This window comes from Trachypithecus francoisi, unplaced genomic scaffold, assembly GCF_009764315.1.
Source record: "Trachypithecus francoisi isolate TF-2019V2 unplaced genomic scaffold, Tfra_2.0 Lachesis_group3, whole genome shotgun sequence".
Taxonomy (NCBI): domain Eukaryota; kingdom Metazoa; phylum Chordata; class Mammalia; order Primates; family Cercopithecidae; genus Trachypithecus; species Trachypithecus francoisi.
In genome coordinates, this window is record NW_022681468.1 from 76992601 (window position 1) to 77015106 (window position 22506).

Consider the following 22506-nt stretch of genomic DNA (forward strand, 5'->3'; position numbering starts at 1 on the left):
CTGTCTAGATTTCAGAGGATGTATGGAAATACCTGGATGTCCAGGCAGACATTTGCTGCAGGGGAAGAGCCCTCATGGAGAGCCTCTGCTAAGGCAGTGCAGAAGGAAAATGTGGGGTTGAAGTCTTCACACAGAGTCCCCACTGGGATACTGCCTAGTGGAGCTGTGAAAAGAGGACCACCATCCTCCATCCCCCAGAATTGTAGATCCACCAAAGCTTGCACTGGGCACCTGGAAAAGCCACAGAAACTCAATGCCAGTCCAGGAAGGCACCTGGGATGGGGGCTGTACCCTGCAAAACCACAGGGGTGGAGCTCTCCAAGGCTGTGAGAGTCTACCTTTTGTGTCAGCGTAACCTAGATGTGAGACATGGAGTCAAAGGAGATCATGTCAGAGCTTTAAGATTTGACTACCTCACTGAATTCTGGACATGCATGGGGCCTGTAGCCCCTTTGTTTTGGCCAATTTATCTCATTTTGAATGAGTGTATTTACCCAATGTCTGTTCCCTGCTGTATCCAGGAAGTAACTAACTTGAATTTACAGGCTTCTAAGTAGAAGGCATTTGTCTTGTCTTAGATGAGACTTTGGATTTGGACTTTGGGGTTAATGCTGGAATGAGTTAAGACTTTGGGGTACTGTTGAGAAGGCATGATTGGTTTTGAAATGTGAGGACATGAGATTTCAGAGGGGGCAGGGCAGAATGATATGGTTTGGCTGTGACTCCACCCAAATCTCATCTTTAATTGTTGTTCCCATAATGTGGACAGGACCCAGTGGGAGGTAATTGAATCATGGGGGCAGTTACCCCTGTGCTGCTGTTCTCGTGGTGAATTCTCATGAGATCTGATGGTTTTATAAAGGGCTTTTCCCTCTTTGCTTGGTCCTTCTCCGTGAAGAAGGATGTGTTTGCTTCTCCTTCTGGCATGATTGTAAATTTCCTGAGGCCTCCCAAGTCATGAAGAACTGTGAATTAATTAAATCTCTATTTTTTATGAGTTACCCAGTCTCAGGGAGTTCTTTATAGTAGCATGAGAATGGATTAATACAATCATGTATGCAAGTTACCCTCAAGTGGTAAAAAAAAAAAAAAAAAAATTTATATAAATAAAGACAGCAAATGACAAAGAAGATGGGGCAAATTGTTAGCAATATTTGATTCTAAATAAAGGGATATGGGTATTTTCTAAAATATTATTGCAACTCTTCTGTACATTTGAAATATTTTCCAAATAAATAATTAAATATATACACATAGATCTGTGTATATTTAAATATACATCCATATGTATACATACATTATAATCTTTCCATAAAGATAGATTTTAATAAAAGTGAACATATGCATAAAATTTTACCCCCAAATCCACTATTAGGTATATTTCCAACAAATGAATGCGTATGTTCAACAAAAGACGTGTACTAGATTGTTTGTAACAGCAGTATTTATAATTTTCCCAAACTGGGAACTACTCAAGGGCCCATTTTCATTTGAATGGATAAATAAATTGCAGAATACTCACATAATGGACTGCTTTGCAGCATGGGAATGAAGAAAATACCACTAGACAAAATGACACAGGATAATTTCAGGGACAGAATGTAGAAAGAAAGAAGCCAGACATAAAATAGCACATGCTGTATGATATCATTCATATAAAGTACAAAACAGATGAAATTAATCCATGTTAGAAGTCAGGATTGTGCTTACTCTAAGCAGGGGACAGGTAGTGACTAGAAGACAACATGAGAGGACATCTGGGGTAGGAGTAGTGTTTCATTATTAGGCCCAGATACTAGTTACACGGATATACTTACAAACCGTACCAACACTCAGTGGCATATGTAGTTTTCTCTACCTGAATTTTATTTAATAAAAAGTTTTTATTTTAATGTACCTATGCATTTTGGGGGACAGAGGGTGTGTGGGGATATATCTGTATCTTTCTCTCAATTTTGTTATGAATATAAAACCTCTTAAAAAGAATAAAATACTTAAGAACAATAATAATAAAGTATTATTCTCTTGCCAGAAATGATTCAGTGGCTTTGCATTGTCTTTGAAGTAAAACCTAAATTCCAGATTATGGCCCACAAATCCTTCCGTGATTCCTACCCACTTCTTCAACCTCATATCCTACTACTCCTACTCTAATTACCATATTCAGGCTTGGATCTCTGTTTATTTCCTCAAACCCATCAACTTCTTTCTTGCCTCAAAGCATTTGAGTTTGCTGTTTCATCATGGGATCTTCTTGAACAGGCATTTGTACCTGGTTTTAAGTCTTCTCAGCTTCAAGCACAGTCTATCTAAACTATCTCCCTGATTATTTGACCAGAGCAGCTTCTTAGTCCCTTTTTTATTTATTTGCCTACTTATTTGTTGGCTGTATTCACCACCAACACGGAAGATTTTGTCTCTTGTTCATCATGGTGTTCTCAGCATGTAGCAACTTGCTTGCACAGAACAGGCATTCACTGGAGATTTTTCTTTTGAATGAAAGAAAGAATGAATGAATAGATGTGCATGGAGCTCAGCAAAACCAACTGGGATAGGATTACAGATGTTGGAGTCATTAACAAACAACTAAGAGCTGAAGTTTTGAAAGTATAGTAACATGTGTAAAATGAGACTTAAAGGGGCGTTGCACTGATTCCTGAGGACCAGAAAGATGTAAGGGGCAGGCAGAGGAAGAAATCATAAAATATATGGAGATCGAGAGTATACAAAGGGAACTCAGAAGCTAGAGCCTGCCCAAAACAAAACAAAACAAAATAAGACAAACAAAAACAGGAGAAAGCAGAGTCCAGGCTTAGACTGCAGCTCCTTGCTTACCCGTGCAGTCTAATTTTGAGCTGCCTCTTTGTAGTCCCAAAAGACAGGAGTTCCCTGTTCTGGGTCTACTAACCCGTACATTTCCGTGGACAAGTCTTATGTGTACTCCTCACCATGGCTCAGCTCCAAACACGCTTCTACACTGATAACAAGAAATATGCCATAGATGATGTTCCCTTCTCAATCCCTGCCACCTCTGAAATTGCTGACCTTAGTAACATCATCAATAAACTGCTAAAGGACAAAAATGAGTTCCACAAACGTGGAGTTTGATTTCCTTATTAAGGACCAGTTTCTGCAAATGCCCTTGTTCAAACACATGGAACTGGAGAACATCTCATCAGAAGAAACTGTGGAAATAGAAACAAGCAGTATACTGCACCCCAGCCAGAGCCAAGCATGTTCCATGATGACTGGATCAGTTCAATTAAAGGGGCAGAGGAATGGATGTTGACTGGTTCTTATGACAAGACTTCTTGGATCTGGTCCTTGGAAGGAAAGTCAATAATGACAATTGTGGGACATACGGATGTTGTAAAAGATGTGGCCTGGGTGAAAAAATGATAGTTTGTCCCGCTTATTATTGAGTGCCTCTATGGATCAGACTATTATCTTATGGGAGTGGAATGTAGAGAGAAACAAAGTGAAAGCCCTGCACTGCTGTAGAGGTCATGCTGGAAGTGTAGATTCTATAGCTGTTGATGGCTCAGGAACTAAATTTTGTAGTGGCTCCTGGGATAAGATGCTAAAGATCTTGTCTACAGTCCCTACAGATGAAGAAGATGAGATGGAGGAGTCCACAAATCAACCAAGAAAGAAACAGAAAACAGAACAGTTGGGACTAACAAGGACTCCCATAGTGACCCTCTCTGGCCACATGGAAGCAGATCATCAGTTCTGTGGTCAGATACTGAAGAAATCTGCAGTGCATCTTGGGACCATACAATTAGAGTGTGGGATGTTGAGTCTGGCAGTATTAAGTCAACTTTGACAGGAAATAAAGTGTTTAATGGTATTTCCTATTCTCCACTTTGTAAACGTTTAGCATCTGGAAGCACAGCTAGGCATATCAGACTCTGGGATCCCCAAACTAAAGATGGTTCTTTGGTGTCGCTGTCCCTAACCTCACATACTGGTTGAGTGACATCAGTAAAATGGTCTCCTACTTATGAATAGCAGCTGATCTCAGGGTCTTTAGATAACATTGTTAAGCTGTGAGATACAAGAAGTTGTAAGGCTCCTCTCTATGATCTGACTGCTCATGAAGACAAAGTTCTGAGTGTAGACTGGACAGACACAGGGCTACTTCTGAGTGGAGGAACAGACAATAAATTGTATTCCCACTGATATTCACATACCACTTCCCATGTAGGGGCATGAAAGTGAACAATAATTTGACTATAGAGATTATTTCTGTAAGTGAAATTGGTAGAGAATCATGAAATTACATAGATGCAGATGCAGAAAGCAGCCTTTTGAAGTTAATATAATGTTTTCACCCTTCATAACAGCTAACATACCACTTTTTCTCATTTTGCATTTGTAGTAAGATAGGTTGTATTTATAAAATATAAACTGTGGCATGCATTCTCTATACAAACTTGAAATTAAACTGAGTTTTACATTTCTCTTTAAAAAAAAAGACAAAAACAGGAAATACAGTATTATGGTAGCCAAGAGGAATGAAAAATGCTGTCAGCTACAACTGAATTTCAGTGTAAGGGTGTGGTTAGCAGCCTTGCTGGAAGCAGGTTGCTTAGACAGGAGCAGACATATCATGAAAGGTTGAGGAATGAGTAAAAGATGAGAAATTGAGGACAGTAAATGGAGTAATCTCTTTCAAAAACTGCAGAAAGAAAAACTACACATATTCTCATTCATTTGTGGGAGCTAAGATTTAAAACAATTATACTCATGAAGACAAAATGTAGAATGATCATTACCAGAGGCAGGGAAGGGTGTTGGGGGTTGGAGGGAAAATGGGGATGGTTAATGGGTACACAAATATAGTTAGATAGAATGAATAAGATCGAGTATTTGATAGCACAACAGGGCAACAATAATTTATTATGTTTTAAAATAATTATAATTGAAATATTTATAAAACAAAGAAATGATAAATACTTGGAGTGATGGATACTCCATTTACCCTGTGATTATTACACGTTGTGTGCCTATATCAAAATATCTCATATACCGCATTTATAGATACACCTACTATGCACCCGTAAAAATTAAAAATTGAAAAAATTAAAAAATAAGAAAACCAACTGGGTGTGGTGGCTCATGCCTGTAATCCCAGCACTTTGGGAGGCCAAGTGGGGCAGATCACTTGCACTCAGGAGTTCGAGACCAGCTTGGCCAACATGGTGAAGCTCCGTCTCTACTAAAAATACAAAAATTAGCTGGCGTGGTGGCACATGTCTGTAATCCCAGCTACTTGGGAGGCTGAGGCAGGAGAATTGCTTGAACCCAACAGGTGGAGGTTGCAGTGAGCTGAGATCGTACTGTCACTACACTCCAGCCTGGGCGACAGAGCAAGACTTGGTCTCAGAAAAAATAAATAAATAAATAATAAGGAAACCAAAAATATTTTTCTGTTGTGAACAGAAACACAATTGGGTTAGTGACTAGAGAACTTGAATACGAGAGAATTTGCATTTCTTTTGCTTTAAAACAGAAGATACTTCACAAGTTTAAATGCTGATTAGAGAGCATCAATGTTCCTCTGTACAAAGAAAGGGAACCAGAGCAAAGATGGAGGAACTAACCCTAGAAGAAAGAGAGGTAGGAAAAGTTGGAGTCAGAAATGTGCATAAAATGTAGAAGGTACAAAATAAGACAAAATGAGTATGGATGTCTTTATACCATATGCTGAGTTGCCATTGGTACGGGAAATGACAAAATGTGGAGTTGAAGAGGGAAAGGAGGCAGTCATGGAAATACATCATAATAAAACCACTGAAGTATTGTAGGGCATGTAGGCTTGGCACCAAGAACATTATAACACAGATATTACAGTACACTACAAGAGACGTCTGTGGCTGTAAGATTAATGATAGCCATAAGCCCCACTCAAGTGTCTTGCAGGGACGACACTATATGTTACTTAACAGTATGATGAAACTCAGTGGGGGATTTCCAGAAGACAACTCCATCTCAGCACAGCTGCAACTTTTATAAACCTTAAAACAAAGCTCACCCTAACAAGAATAGGCTTAAATTCCCTTTATGAAAGAAACACCTGGCAACTGACTTAGATTGCATACAGGTATAAGAAAAGGAAAAGAATTCCCCAAATTCTGAAAATGGTCTCCAAATGGAGACCCTCCCGGTCAGTTGGTCATCTGACTATCTGATTATATCTAGCCCATGCCACCAGCCTGCTCTTGTGTCTTGTAAAAGCACTGCCAAAATAAACCACTGGAGTGGCAGATGGTGTCTAAGACCCATCTTTCCCATGAATCAGACCAAAGAAGAGAAATTGCTCTGGGGAGGCTGCTGAACCAAGACTACCTGAGACCCCCAATGATGACAAACATCTAGAGTGGACCTGAACTATTTATTAAGGAAATAAATATTTTGGTTTGACACTAACTCCCTTCTTCTTTAATTGCCCTTCCCCACCCCCATTTGTTGTGTACTCAAACCCTAGATAGAAAGTTACAGAACTGTTACATATCTGTTGAAAATTTAGTATGTTCTGTTTAAATATGCTTCAGGATCCTTTAGGACAATACATTATTACTAATGAACTTTATGAAAGTATTTAAAACCATGAGAAAATGTTCATCATTTAAAAATGTAGAAAATTCCAGCATATATAGTGTCATTTCAATTAAAAAAAATTTCTAATATAAATAGTATTTTTGTGTTGTGGCAGTGCTGATAACTTTGTACATATTTTCAGTGTTTTCTAAATGTCTACAAGAATTATTATATTTGTAAAATAAGACAAAAATATTAGCACATATTCATAATTATTGCCTTAGGAAAAGCATCTTGACGTAGACTTATGTGGATCAAAGTGCATTTGTTTATTTGCTACACATTACCAAATTTCCTTACAAAAATATTGTACACATTTAAGATAATTCTAGCAAAGATAAACATTTATTATGAAGAAAGCACATGTGATTCTTAAAAAGAACTTCAAAGATCATGGCAAAAAGACAGAGCTAAATCAATCAGTTAAAAAAAAAGGCGTAAAGATTTTCGTCTGACACTCCTTAGTTGCAGGGAGCTCCGAAGAGCAACTCCCAGCCAGTGAGGGACAGAAGGTGATACATAAATAAGCTAGCTTTCTTGCTCATTCATGGGACAACTCTGAAATTAGGTTCAACACAGTCCCTCAGAGGGTCCCCACACAGAACTGAGCCCAGTGGTGATCTACTCAATTAACATGCCCTTTGCTGGCTTGCCTCCTTTCCCCAGGTTCACCTGCCTATTTCATGACTATGCTTCCTAGGCTTATCACCTTGCACTTACATCCTGCCTCAGGGTCTGCTTTTTGGCAAATCCACTCTAAGATGTCATGAGAATCACTTTATAAAACATAAGTTGCATTTTTGTGTCATCATTTTTATTTTCTGTTTCTGATCAGGGAAGTTGAAACACACATCTAATTATTTCTAACATTTAATTGAGCCACTACTATATTCCGAGCACCAAGCTAACCATGTTACATGAACTGACGTGTTTAAGTCTCCCAAGAAATGCTAAATGGAATGCAGAATTTAGAAAGAGATAAATCCCTCCACTGTTTATTCAACTAATCCTGAGTACAAACTGTGTGGAAGGCACACCACTCCATGAAGACAGACCTTGTCCTTATGGAGCTATAGGACAGTGGAGACAGCTATAGAACATGTGTGCGTGTGTGTCTGTGTATGTACATATATTACATTTATGATGGAATACCATTCAGTAATAAAAAAGAATGAAACCATGTCATTTGCAGTAATATGGATGGAACTGGAGGTCATTATGTTGAGTGAAATAAGCCAGGCACAGAAAGACAAATCTTTCATCTTCTCACTCACATGTGGGAGCAAAAAAAGTTGATCTCATGGAGGTAGGGAGTAGAATGACAGTTACTAAAGGCTGAGAAGGATGATGGGGGAGGAGGGAGGAGTAAACAGAGATTGATTAATGAGTACCAAGCAGTTAGAAGGTGTAAGTTCTAATGTTTTATAGCATAATAGGGTGACTACAATTAGCAACAATGTATTTTATATTTCAAAATACAATCAGAGAGGATTTGAAATGTTTGGAACACATAGAAATGATAAATGCTTTAGATGATGCCTATCTTAAATACTTTGACTTGATCCATACACATTCTATGCATGTAAACAAATCACATGTGCCTCCTCAATAAGTACAAATATTGTGCATCAATAAGAAATTTAAAACTAGAAAAAAGATTTCAACAGTTAAAAAGAAGAGGAAAGGCATTCTAAGCAGAGGCAATAATGTAAAACTACCTGAGACAGGAAAAGCTTAACATTTCTGAAAAGCTAGAAGACTGTTATAGGTGGACGGTGGAAGCTAGAAGATTGTTACAGGTGGACGGTGGCAAGCAAAGAGGACAGCAGCTTGCCCAGAAGCTGGGGAACTGGGAAGTTGCCAGATCATGTGAAGACTTGGGCTATGAAGAATGCTGAATTTCACATCAATCAGAGTTCAAAGCCATTGAAGGATTTTAAGCAGCATGATTGTTTTTGCTGCTGTTTTAAAGTGTATTTCAGTTGTGGACTAAGCTCTTTGTCTAGTCTCAGAGAAAGAAATGCTTTAAGTCTTCTAACAGAGGCTGTAAACTGCCTCATGGAGAATCAAATATGGAGTACAGACATTTATTTGTTTCTCAATGCATGGCCCAGTTTTAAATGTTTGTTTGTAACTAACATCTGGATTTCCAGGATTTCTAGAATGATCTTCCAGGAGCTCTGTGAAAGAGAAATATCAGGTAATGCTGGTTGGCGTTTCCCATGACAACAATCTGTGGTCCTGTTTAGATGGTACGTCCATTCTCCAGATTTTGAAGCTCCATATTTATCTTGGAGCTACTGTATCACTGAATATAACAGAGTTACAGATTTTGTTATCATTTAGTCTTTGTAGATAAGTTTGCAATGCCTGCATTGTAACCTTTGGTAGAGCAGACTTCTGTGTCTTTGAGTAAACTAGCTTCTGAACTAGATTATAGATTTTTTTTTTTTTTTTTTTTGAGGTGGAGTCTCGCTCTGTTGCCCAAGGTGGAGTGAAGTGGCGCCATCTTGGCTCACTGCAAGCTCTACCTCCCGGGTTCATGCCATTCTCCTGCTTCAATCTCCCAAGTAGCTGGGACTACAGGCACCCGCCACCACACCCAGCCTAATTTGTTTGTATTTTTAGTAGAGACGGAGTTTCACCATGTTAGCCAGGATGGTCTCGATCTCCTGACCTCGTGATCCGCCCGCCTCAGCCTCCCAAAGTGCTGGGATTACAGGCTTGAGCCACCGCGCCCAGGGATTATAGATTTTTTTTATAGATGATGTTTAACAGGCCAGCTGGGGAAAAGAATGGAGAACAGTTAAGAGCACAAGTTTTAGATTCAGACGGCCCTCAATTCTGTAAGAAGCCCCCACCTACAGGACCAATGTTATTTCCCATAATTTGTCTTCTAAACGCAGCACTCTTGTCACCCCTAAGTATTTGACACTTCTCTATATGCCAACCTTTTCATGCCTTCCAAGCCTGTCCCTTCGCTGTACAATTAGGGATGCTCAGCCAGATGAGGTAACAGGGGTGAGTAAACGCTGAGAAGCTTGCTGATGGTATACTCACACAATTGACCCAAAGCAGAAGTCAGCAGGAATGGAAGCTGCAACAAGTGAGAGAGTGGGAGAATTGACCGGTAAATGATTAGACAGGATGAGAGAGAAGATGGGCAAGACAAGAAGCTAGGACCACAGACATTACCAGAAATATTCTCAGGTCTGGTAGTATAAACAGAAATAGCAGACTGTCTGAATAATCCAGAGATGTGGTCTGGTAACATTGATATACTTTGTCCTTATTAACTACAAGTTGATAAGGAGCAGCACAATGGACTGAATATCTGTGTTCCCCCAAATTCGTATGTTGAAATCCTAGCACTCAAGGTGATGTTACTAGGAGGTGGGGCTGTTGAGAGGTAATTATTAGGTCATGGGAGTGGAGCTGTCATAAATGGGATTAGCACTCTTACAAAAGAGGCCTGAGAGAGTTATCTTGGCCTTTGGCCTTGTCAAGTTACATTGAGAAGACAGCTGTCTATGAATCGGGAAGCAGGGCTTCACCAGTCACTGAATCTATTGGCACCTTGGTCTTGAACTTCCAAGCCTCCAGAATTGAGGAATAATTCTCTGTTGTTTACCTACCACCTATTCCACCTATTCTATGGTGTTTTGTTATAGTGGCCCGAATAGACTAAGATAAGTAGATAATAGTAGATATGGTTTAGATAGTATCTTAAGACTTTGAGGTAGATTTCAGGTTCTTAAATTGGGGAACCCAACCCCTGATAGGTGGTTTCAATTCTACTAATGTGAAATATAGTAATAAAGCCTCATTAACAACAGGGATTTGGGGAAGTGGAAGAGAAGGCTTAAAGGTCTATTTTCAGATGAAATGGTATATCCTTCAACTCCCTATGACCATGAGTTCAATTGTTTGGATTTTTAGATCCCATAAATAAGTGAGAACATATGATGTTTGTCTTTCTGTTCTGGCCTTATTTCACTTAACATAATGATCTTCAGTTCCATTCAAGTTATTGCAATTGACTGCATCTCATTCTTTCTTATGGTTGAATAGTGCTCCATTGTGTATGTGTACCATATTTTCTTTATCCATTCATCCGTTTATGAACACTTAGATTGGTTCTAAATCTTAGCTAGATTTTCTGATTGTAGAATAATTGAAATAAATGACAGAATTGAATGTTTTCCTTCTTTTGGGCATTTTTAGGCTCAAAAGAGATAACTATAACTTGCATGTGCATCATTTTATAATAATTACAAAATATGTTGGCATATATTATTATTATTACCACTGCATTATATAACTTGAACATTTAGTGGTACTTTCTGGGTTATTTTGCATTTGCTAACAATAAAAACAAACTACAGTACACACACACATATTTTTCTAATCCCATATACTTTATTTTGTCATGTGACTTTTAAAATTTCACTACTTTGTTCCATTTTATATACCTTTAATACTCTCATATATATAATAATTATAATTATTTATATAATTAATTATATAATATTTGTAATTATGAAGTTTATTTACTGGAAAAATTTAATTATTTTTGTTATCATTCATAGACTTAAAAAGAAAATAATAGCAACTTTTAAATGATTGATGAAATATTCTTTTTATAGTTAAACATCATTTTTTACCCAAGAATACCAAATGTTATAACAAAATTTCTGAGATTTAAAATATTAGGAAACGTTAATAGGCCCCAAATTGTGTACAGATACATGTGCATTGGAGCTTTCAAGCAGGTTCGCAAATACACTCATAAGTTTTACCCTTGCAAATGATTCTGACATATCTTTTGTTGGTCTGGTCATTCTCCATTATTACGCTAAGCAAAGATTACCTTTGTTCTGTATCTCAATTACAGAGCACAAAGAAGAGAAAACAGAAAATGTCCATTGAATCCTCTGCCCCTGGTAAAGTATGGCTCCCAGTATGCCTCCTTCAAGAGCGTGACTGACCCAATTAGTAGTATAAGCAAAAGGTGTAATTTTTAAATATATTTACTTGAATGAGTCAATAGCATCTGATAATTCATGCAATGTAAATCAGTAAGATATACCTAAATTAACTAATATACCAGGACATACCTTCCATCTAACCAGCCTTGAAATGTAGACCAAACTGTCAAATCTAGAATTTTTTTTTTTTTAAAGGAAATAAATTAGGGCCTTGCAAAGTTGCAGAGATATTTAGGATATGTAAACTAGATTAAGAAATCAAACAATTTATGATCCTTACTAAACCTGCAAATTGAAAAACATTAACATCTTCCTTGGCACAACATCATTTTCAAATCTATATGACATCGCTTGGCTCCATTTTTAGTCAGCATAATTTTGGCTTCTATTCTTACATGGATAACAGCCAAATTCATCTGTCTTCTATGTCCAATCCTAGCATCTTTGTTTAGTTCCTTGACTGAGATTCTGTTTTAAATAGCCTGAAACATTACTCTAAAGAAAGAGATTTTCCTGAGCAATTTGAGGTATCTTTGTCAAATCATATAGTTATCATCTGAAGCTTTGTTTTCAATTCAGAGGTTCGAACAGTGTAGCTTTCTTTCTATAACTTGCTTAGAGATTTCTGTGCCTCCTTTCACCGGAAATTGCTTTGCTTAATATAATTCTCTTTCTGCTATGATTTCTTTGCTAGTCACTGCCCTCTTTGACGAACGAAAAACGCAGGTGCTAGATTTCTAAGGAGGGCTAGGTTTGAGGGCAAAGTATGCATTCCTACTGCCACCAATTGCTTTTAAAGTTTGAGTTTTTACATGTGTTTATAAAACCCTTGAAGATTATTTTTCAGATCTTGAGCCTGTTGGCCGGCAAATCCATTCCTCAACCTTCTGGTCCCTGAAGGCTAGTTTTCTTGCGCTCCTAAGTCAGCTGACTTCTGTCTTGGGTCAGTCAATGGAAAGTGGAAGATGGAGGGCGGGCGAAGGGAAGTGGTTAGAATAATCCTCATTAAGCAGTTTGTCTCTTCTGTGATTCCAGCCTCCACAGTATATGCCCAGTATAGTTGTATCTTCAAAGGTGACCCCGGGTATAAGGATATCGTTAATCTATAGGTCACACTATTCTTACCTATTGTTCTCAGATATTGCATCACCTTTGCAATTAATTCCTTGCATTAAATTCCCTTTTCAGAAAACTCTTGAAGTGTATTATATTTTGCTGCATAGATCCCAGTTGAACAAGCATCAATTATTAGCTAAATATAAATGGAGAGATTTTAACTTTAACAAATTTATGACTGGCACTTGCAGAAGAGAAATTTATGAAGCCTATTGTATCATCTGAATGAATGCTAATCATATATTTACAATAAAAGTCACTGCTTAGAAAAATCCTACGAAAGTATCAAATAATGGGATTGTAATTCAGAAGATTAACTGGCCTTGATATTTAAAAATATCATATATTAATTATTGAGGCATTAAAATTTGTTAGAAAATAAATTGGAATGTTTATAAGATATTCTTACATGGTATGTAAAAGCTTTGTAAGCTTTTCTAATTTATAGAGTCAGTTTTTGTGTTCAAGCAAATCTCTCTGAATTTTTTCATCCCAGGAAGAAACCCCCAATTGAACTGATGTAAAACATAAACAGTGGTAACGAATTATAACCCAGTTAAAATTGGACCTGAAAACTGAATAAAAGACATGCAAAAGCTAAATATGCTTATGCCTAATTATATCAAATCACTATTAATAAAATAACTGGATACAATTCCAACAATACAGGTTTTTCTTTTGTAACTATTTGTTTTCCTAATTTGGCTCCTAATAATAAATATTACATCACAAAAGATCACTGCCTTTTTAGAATGTATCACAAGTAAATTCAATACTCTTAAGAGCTAGCAAGAATTATTTCAAAATAATTTAATACCCAGCGTTCTCTGTGAAGTAAAGGCTTTTTTTTACTTTTGTATCTGTATTTTACCCATGGAATTATAGATTAATATACATTTTTGTCACCCCTTATGTATGATTCTTACATGTCACTTATATGTACGTACAGTCACATTCAGAAAAATATTTCAGAAGGAGTCCCTTACTTGGTATTTCATGTGGAAGATATAAAGTTCAAACACACCGATATAATATGCAAAGTCAAAGCAAATAGAAAATATGGCCAATTCCCAGGATGACTCCCTTCTGGTTACAGTCAGTGTCCTGGATGGTTAAAGCAATGGAAAGAAGCAGAGGGATAGTGGCCAAAGTGTTCATTTGCACAAATATACATGATCAAAATACGTTGCTGTGACATTGTTTCTTTTCTTTTTTTTTCTTTCTTTTGTGATAGAATCTTATGCTCCTGCCCATGCTGGAGCACGGTGGAGGCTCAGTCATGCAGCCTCAACCTTCCTGGCTCAAGAGAACTACCCACCTCAGCCTCCTGAATAGCTGGGGGTGTAGGTGCACATCACCCTGCCCTGCTATTTTTTTTATTTTTATTTTTATTTTTTTGTAGAGATGGAGTCTTGCTATATCACCCAGTCTGGTCTTGAACTCCTGGGTTCAAGTAGTCCTCCCACCTCAGCCTCCCAAAGTGCTGGGATTGCAGACATGAGCAACTGCACCTAGCTTGCTGTGACATTCTTGATTCCTATATCTAGTTGAAGCTTTGCACACACATGAAAATAATTTGAAATGCCTTAGTTTCCAAATGATATTTTTATGAGAACTGGTTCTACTTAGATATGATCTGGCAAGAGATTTTGAAGTAGAAAGGTTACCTATACTGTCACCATCCTCATAACTGAGGAATTGCATTAGCTGGCAAAACTATTCTTAGAAGCCACCCTGGCCAACTCCTTCCCCTATAAAAGTTACAATGAATAAAACAAAAGGTAAAAATTTTTTTTACATCTGGGTCTATATAAACATATTTCTGTCAAACTGAAATATTAGTAACTCATATGACTGTTTTCCCCAATGATATGTAAACCAAAACATTTTAAAAATATATTTCTTTAAAAACATTTATTTTTCTGCTAGTAAAAGTTGCCTGACTAGTGGTCTCTCTCTGTGAAGAACAAAGTACAGATAACAGGGTATTTCTTCCCCATGATGCCACCCCTCCTTCTTCAAGCTTCTCCATCTCTTCCTTTCTCCTAGATATTACAGAAGTTACCCTACTCAGATTCAAATTATAGTGGTGCTTCTCTAACACTAATGTACATCCAAACCACCTGGGGATTTTGTGAAAATGCATCTTGATTCAGTAGGTCTGGGGTATGCCCTGAGATTCTGCATTTCTAAGAAGCTCTCAGGTGATAACCAGATGGTGGTCTATGGACCAAATTTTGAATAGCAAGGTATTAAAAATTTTATCTCTCTTCCTGGTAAAGTATATGCTTCTTGAAGACAAGAACTGTGTCTTGCTTACATCTTGATACACAGCATCAGTAAATATACTTCGATGAAGTGTTTATTACATAACTGTTCTAACCGTTCACTCCCGTGTTCTAAGAAAAATACACTGTTAATTTTCTATACATGAAGAGTGAGAACTATAAAGGCTATATATATACACACACACACACATACACACATATGTATATAATTTTAGCTTTATAACAACTGTACTGAAATTCCCATGGTGAAATCATATCTCATGAATGCCTTAGCTATAAACACTGGCGTTTGTAAAAGTACACTGCAAAGAAAAGTAAACAATAAGTATGAAATGCCTTTTCTTAGAGGGAAGGAAGATATAATGGGCAAAATGTTGAAGCATTGATAATTGTTAAATATATATCATTATAGTTTAAGAATATTGAATGAATTCCTATGAAATACAAAAGAAATTGCTTTAATAGAATTTATCTAGCTCCCCAATCTAAACTTGTTCCTAGTTTTGAACTTAGAATCATAAAATAGAATTAACACTAAACATTACAGAAACCCAAATTCTGAATATTAGAACATGTGTGTGTGTGTGTGTGTTGGTGGGGGTTGAATGAGGTTAGGAGGCCCAAACTAATAGAGCCTTCTTATTTCCATTTAATAAATTCATGGATTCTTTTGACTTCACGTGCAGAAGATGACATCATATTAATGCTTTATATGCAAACTGACTCTAGAATTTCCTGCAAATTAAAGTATAACATGGGGAATGTGATGCACACACACATTTTCTCAGCATTTTTCTTTTCTGCTTCTCTTTCCCCAATTGACCAGTAGTAAATCCCAATGCTAACAGAATCTGAGAGGATCACTAAGATTTCTGAGAGGCACGCACTCTTGTTGCCCTTTAGTACTTGACTTTTCCGATTCTTCATTTCCCTATCTCTTCCATCTTTCTCTTTCTCTCACTCTCTCAGTCTTATGAAACAGAAAAGGAGAATATTGAGACTATAGGCTATAGGGCTCTGGTCAAAAAGAGGTGGCAAAAAGGTAGTAAAGATTCAGAGGATGACAACTGCTATTTTACTTAGTCTGTTAGTATCCATATGCCTGTAAGTATGAAGTTGAATTGTTTCTGTTGGAAAGTTGTTTTCTAAAATGCTAAGCTTTTTTGGTTGTTGATGGCTGAAGTACGACAGCTCATATGTATCGTTGAATACTCTGACAGCATGAAAAAATTTACTGGCTCCTGGATGTTTTTATCTTAATGTACCTACAAGTGCCACATTATATTACAGTTTCTTCATGCCTAAAAGGTTTTTCATTGTTGTCTAGGAGAGTTTTGTCTGATTCCACCTCATGAATTCCTCATTGGGGTTTTCTCCCCATCATTAAAGTAATTTATTTTCAGAATAAGTCCCAGTCACTGTATGTGGCAGCATTTTCATCCATGTGTTTAAATGTGATAAATTGCTTTCTATCAGTTATATTTATAGAATGAAATTCTTACTGCAAATAAAAACAAAATGTGTCTGTGCTATTACCAATTCGTGTTTTAAAAATCAGAAATATAAACTGATTCATATTTGTAATAACATTTGTAATCATAAATGTAACAAAAAACAATATCCATTTATGCATATCACAATGCTATCGACATATTAATTACTCAATATTTAGTGGTAACAAAAAATAAAATGTTCATATCCCCATTCATATATCACTCAGTAAATTTTTCAATTTTCCTTTATCCCAATCTGAACTTTATATGGGATATATTAGATAATAAGATGTATTAGGTAATAATATAAAGTCTCATTTATAATTATCTTGTCATCATTGTTTAGAATTTGATAGCACAACATCTACTAGGATATAGTAATTTAGCTCTCAGATTAAAACCAAATTGTTCTGCAGTAATATGTTGGCTTGTATCAAGATAAACTAAAAATCTCAAGCACTCCATTTCCAATATCACTTCAGAGAAATAAAAAGGCACTGAACAGCTAGGAAATCCTATCCTATATGATCACAAACAAGAAATGGCTATTCAGATCCAAAGGTATGAGTTACTACTTTCGCTGTCCAATATGTCTGAATAGGTTGCATTTATAAAGACACTCCTTACAAAGCAGTATACATTTTACATATTTAGTAATACGTATGAAAAAGGTAATTAACCTTTTTTTGACTATGCAGGAAAAAAGAACAAACTGCTTATAAAGAAACTATAGCATAAACTTTATTACCTTTACATATTGAGTTAAATTGCTGCAGAGCCAACATGATTTGTAATGCAAACCATTTTATCTTTGCAATATTTAGGTACAAACCATTGGTATTTAATGTATTTTTCTGGTAGCATAGACTTTTAAAAAATCTTTGTAATGAAATATTTCATCCATTACTGTAGGTTTCAGGAACTACAGCAGTCAGGTAGAGGACATTTTGATGGAAAAAAACTCCAAACTTCTCTAGATACATTATAGGTTGAGCTGTCCTTTCTGCTGTGGCTTTTTTGTTTTGTTTTGTTTTTGCTAAGGAATTGACAAAAATTAATCTATGAAGATTAGAGACTAATAGAAGGAGAAAGTATATTGACTACAATTAGACAAATAATGGCAATACAAAGTTTAAGATATTATGGCTAAATTTGAATCTAAAGCTATTCAAAAGAATTTAGCATTTATAAGAAGTTAACAGGCCTTTACAATATTCCCAGTGGTTTTTTCCTCCATTGCTGTGGATATTTATATGGTTTTAAATCTAGCAATTGATTTAAGGATCTGGACCTAAATATAGCATTACAAAAAGCCTTAGTATTCTTCCTATACTCAAGTGCCATACATTAATATGCATTTCATAATGTTCCCTGTAATTTAGTGAGTACATATATTATTATAAGTTTAATATTACTACATGTTTAACCTGTTGGCAAAATAGAGTTTAAAAAAGAATCTAAATGGAAGAAATTTAACATGGGTTTACAAAAAGAACGAAAGAGTTGACATTTAGTTCAACTAAATGTTTCTTCTTCTCAGTTAGAGCATCCAGTGACTATTAACCTCAAAAGTATATTTTATTTGCTGACCACAGCATTCACGAGATATGTGTGGCTGAATATTTCAACTGGTCCTGAAACTTTCTTAATTCAATTCCTCTCTTCTTCCATGAACTTACACAGCTGTTTAGTTCTTTTGTAAACAGGGAAGGCTAGGCACTCTTGCACAGATCTTTTTAGCATATGAAACATATTGACATGAATATAACATATGTGCCAAAGCAATATTATTCAGTTAACATTTCAACGAAATGCAACATAAAATTTTAAATTACATATTTCTGCATGTGTTTGACTCTTGTTTACTGTATCTGATCCAGAAAAAAAGGAATACTCTTATTGTGAAAAAACATCTCTAATACCTTAGCATTTTACTATCATCTGAAAAGAATGGTTATAACCAGTCATTTATTTTTCCATTGCTTTAAAGTTACCAAGTAGCAACATGGTAAATTCAGTCAATTAGGGCTTTTGATTCAATAGCGATTGTCCAGGAGAAGTTCACTGACAGACTTAGGTATACCAAATACAGAAAGCAGGTAGGATCTTGCATGATCTCACTTATATACAGAATCTTAAAAATGTTGATCTCATAGAAGTAGAGAGTAGAACAGTAGTTACCAGATGGTGGGGAGGGGTGGGGCAGGGGAAATGGGGAGAGATTGGTCAACAGGTACAAAGTTACAATTAGATAGAAAGAATAAGTTCTGGTGTTCTTGCACAGTAGGGTAATGATAGTTAATAATAATGTATTGTGTATTTTAGCATAGCCAAAAGACTGGATTTTGAATGTTTTTACTACAAAGAAATGATAAATGTTTAAGCGGATAGATATGCTAATTAAGCTAGTAATTATACAATGTATGGAAACATCACAATATATCCTATAAATATGTATAATTATTACCTGTCAATTACAATTTTAAAAAATTAAGAAAGTGCATAGGATTATTTTGTTTCATGGAGCAGCAAGGCAAAAAATAGCGGTTCTCCACCCTGGTTGAAGTATATCACCAGAGCAAGTCCATCACATGGTATCACCTTAGTTTCTACAAACAGAATGCACTGCATCTTTTCCTTTCTCAGGGAAAATAGTGTGATCATGGATTACTTGCTGTTTACAATAAAAAAGGCATAATATGTGCTATATTAAATGATATATACCTTTTAATCTTATTTTTAAAATATGCACTAATAAAATATCTTTATGATTTAACACTTATCTTTTGTTTTAAGAATAAAAGTGTCCTGTACTTAAATAGTTTACATATGCCTTTTATTTTTTACTTATTGTGTAGCTATGTAGGATTGTCAAAACCCTAACTGAAATGTAGTGTTACAGTACTGCTTAGTTTTTAATAGCTGAAAATTAAGTGTGGGCTAAAATTTGATTTTCATAGCACTATGAATAACTTGAAAATGTCTTAATACATACTTCAACAATATGTCTTTTTATTACTCCAATGCTCTACATAAGCAAATATCTCAGAGTAGAACATAACGGAGTCTTGCAAATTGAACAGATCCTGGAAGCCAAAAAACAGGAAGCTATTTTTCTCAAAATGTTAGTATCCATTTTCAGATGTTGGATATAAACTGAATGAGGAGGAAAAGCTAGAAAGGAGCATGGGTTATGTATTATGTAAGCTGAATAGAAAATTTCAGATTAATATTCATGACATTTCTACTTGCTAAAGTAAATCACCAATATGTATGTCCTCTGTAGGACAACACTTTTACTTTTCCTACCTTAACTAAGAGTAAAAATTAAAAAGTAATAATATATATATTGCACCCTGACCTACGAAAGGAAGAGGGACATGGACCTGATACCAAGTAAGCACTTGGCGCTTGGGGAGGGGGAGGTAAATGGTCTCCCTATACACCAAAGAACTGATGCGGAGGAGTTAGGGCCTGAGATATTTTGCAATATGCTGTAAAAGCTCCCTCAGTAAAGTGCTGCTGTAACCTGATCTTCCTCACTCTCTTTCTTTCTTTTTATTAACAAGGTGAGGCACTGGCTGACTTCCTTGCTTACATGACTGTTCCAGGATTCCTAACCTTCAGAAGATATCAGTGCTTCTGACTTAAATTATGCTGGTTAACATTTAGCTTCTGTCCTTCCTTGGAGAGGACTTAACAAGAAATAGGGACTTTTAGGTAAATGAAATTTATGCTGATTCCCTCCACAGTGGGACTCACTTTGAAGTTTGATTAAGAGAAGGAAGGCCTATTTGGTACAGGTCTATGACCCTTGTGAATTTCTTAACAATTCTCCCTCAGGTTTTACTGGTTCTAAAGGATTCTGTATGACTTTATGTGTACTAAGAGAAGCCTGAGAAATTTCCAGCCCTGATGGGCCCGAGAAGTAAAAGTTTTAAAATGCATCTTTTTTTTTTTAACAAAATAGTTTCATTCATCCTTCCTTGCAATCATTTGAACAACATTTTTTTTTCCAAAAAGATCCATGCAGATTAATTGAATACTTTTCTTGAGGAAAGAATTGAAATGGCAATTCAACTTCAGCTTCAATCAGAAACTCCATGACTTTTAGCCTGATCTTTGTTGCTTCATAGGGTTGTTAGCTTATGAAGGAGCCTCTGGTGCCATTACACAATTTTTGCTTTGTAAAAGCAGGGACCCCAATGTTTGGGCAATTCTACAATCTGACTAGAGTTTCTCATTTGCTTCCTAGAAGGAGCTTTGTTACACATCCAGTGAAGTGGTCTTAATGAAACTCCATTGCTGGTGGCTAAAGGGCTTCCTGTGTCTAGCTAGAACATGGAAAGGAGGTTAATTGAGACCCTTCTCACTATCCCAGGGGAAGCATTGTTAGCATCCAGAAGAATTTGGTTTCTGGAGTTTCCCTTTGCACAGATTCCATACCGTATTATCCATTGACAGTGGGATAAAAGGAGAGGTTTTTGAAAAGAATTGATACCATGATTCTCATATGAACAATGCTCCATGTGATAGGCATGACCAATCTAAAGATAAGTATTTCAAAAGGAAAGAAAAAGTGAATTCTATCTTGTGGAGTAAAGCTTAACAAGAGCAGGAAGATATTAAAACTTGGGTGAATTTGCATCGAAGACATGCATTAATAACAATAGCAACAACAACAAAGTATTCTCATCAATGATTAGAATTGACTTGTGAAAAGTTAGCCCAAATTTGTGCATTTGCGTTCTCTTGTTTATCAATAAAAATATTGTTTTTACACAAACTTTTCATCTTGTCTGCCTGTTCCTCATCTGAATAAGCAAACACACATACACACATACACACACACATACATTACTTGTCCTCAGAAATATTTGCTGACAGTCCACACAAAAAAAGAATAATTTAAAATGTGTGGAGATTATTTTATTTCCAGCTAGCACCCTATTTCACAAGTTTCACTATTTTTCACTGAAGAATTTTAGTATTTGACAAAGAGATGTTCACATATGTGTATTAGTTTTTTGATCTAAAGGTTTCCAATTTATTGCTAAACATGAACTCAATTCAGTCTCATATAAGTGAAATTCTTGGGTTTTGCATTGACATCTGTTTGCCCAAAGCCAAGAAGATAATCCTCTAAGTCACTCAGATTGTATTAAAGTATCGCGAGCAATCCTAGATACACTTATAGATAATTTCCCAAGTATTACAACCTTCTTCATCAGGTAGTACTTTTAATCATCATTCAATTTTTAAACAACATTTGATTCAAATCTGGTATTTCAGTCCCATTGGATGTGAAGATTAACTGATTACTGTTCTTTTTACAGCAGTTAAATTAATAAATTGCTTTATCAAGTTGTCCCTCAATTCTTTTGTAGTTACACTCAAAATTCAGTTATACTCTTACTAATCACATAATTACAAATGTTTTATCTTGTTTTCTTCCAATTTATGAACATAGATACAAGAAAAAAGTCTAAAAACTGATCAGGGGTTTAGAAACCTCACTATACTCTTTAGTAGTGAAGATTCATTTATATGTCGGTAGAGCACATTCTGCATTAGCACTCACACCTACCACTGGTCACATATCAGTATGATATATAATATTCGCATCACTGTGATGATCAACAAAGAGAATAGAGTCAAGAAAAGTAAATATTAATGTTTTATGTGTTTCCAAATATGTAAAAATGTGTAGAGTCAAATTTGACCTCAATCAACGCTGTCTATCCAATTCAGTATACAGCTAAGGGACATGCGTTCAGTGTTTCACTTATCAGTGCTCCCTGCCCACTTCTAAAATGTTGACTTATTCAACTCAAATAATGAGTCAAAAATCGAGGAGCAATTAAACTGAGTGCAATTAAATTCAGTATGCCAGTCTTATGTTCAGGTCAGAACAGAAATGAAAATTAAAGTAAATGCCAAATTTGACTCATCAATGAAAAGATAAAACCTAAGATTTTAAGTTTAACTGGTGTATGGCAATTTAAATCTCAAACTCTT

At 36.0% G+C, this 22506-nt stretch overlaps 1 pseudogene; it reads left to right on the plus strand.

Annotated features, from left to right (window-relative positions):
* Positions 1–2909: 2909 nt before the first annotated feature.
* LOC117071364 lies at positions 2910–4215 on the plus strand (annotated as a pseudogene).
* The last annotated feature ends 18291 nt before the right edge of the window (positions 4216–22506 follow it).